Below are 733 nucleotides of genomic sequence, written 5' to 3'. Positions count from 1 at the left end.
GTGGGCATTTATAATTCTTTGCTTCAGTCCACTCCTTTTGGATGAATTAATAACAATAATAATTAAAAAATTATCTTGTTACTGAAGCACGGACATGAAGAGAAGAGCAGCCTCTGCTCCCAAGGCAGGTGGAAAAAAGGTGAAAGAGGAGCCCACGGACGCCTCCCTGGCTGCAGGGCCACAGATTAGCGTCCAAAGGACGGTGGATGAGCACTGCAACCCTTCTTCAGGAGAGGTAGACTATGAGCGCAGACATTCAATATATCATTACCTATAAATTAAAATAAATGTTTTTATTGTCACCATCAGGTGCATAAGGATTATGACTGCATTCTGATCCTAACAAACATTAAAGGAAACAACAACAAAGTTTACATCATCCAAGTCAGAGACGAAAACGGCTTATACTGTTCTTGCAGCAGATGGGCAAGAGTGGTAGGTTGATTCAATTAATTTAATTTAAGTATGTTTTTATGTAAAGCCAAATTACAACAGTTATAATCTACATATACCACAGTAATAAGCAGTGTAGTTTAACTATAAATATATAACAATCACTTTATTACAATAGGCCAATTATCTGAGCCAGCTGACAGCCTTGGCTGGACCCAGGACAAAATCTAAAGAATTGACAAGTGGGGACCCGCCAATTCATACTTTGTATGTGGTGTATTTAAATAAACACATCCACACACACACACACACATATATATATATATATATATATATATAT

General features: G+C 37.1%; 1 protein-coding gene across 1 annotated transcript in view; it reads left to right on the top strand.

Moving 5' to 3' along the window:
- LOC107093335 (probable G-protein coupled receptor) overlaps positions 1-733 on the top strand; it is a 16,283-nt gene that overhangs the window by 4,730 nt on the left and 10,820 nt on the right. Inside the window, exons 2-3 of the mRNA XM_015388333.1 lie at positions 88-235; positions 310-435. The gene's annotated coding sequence lies outside the window, so the exon portion shown is untranslated. The remainder of the gene's footprint in view (positions 1-87; positions 236-309; positions 436-733) is intronic.

The sequence above is a fragment of the Cyprinodon variegatus genome, unplaced genomic scaffold (genome assembly GCF_000732505.1).
Source record: "Cyprinodon variegatus isolate N-32 unplaced genomic scaffold, C_variegatus-1.0 Scaffold420, whole genome shotgun sequence".
Lineage (NCBI taxonomy): Eukaryota > Metazoa > Chordata > Actinopteri > Cyprinodontiformes > Cyprinodontidae > Cyprinodon > Cyprinodon variegatus.
The sequence above is the reverse complement of the archived record's forward strand: the minus strand, read 5'-3'. Positions and strand labels throughout refer to the sequence as shown.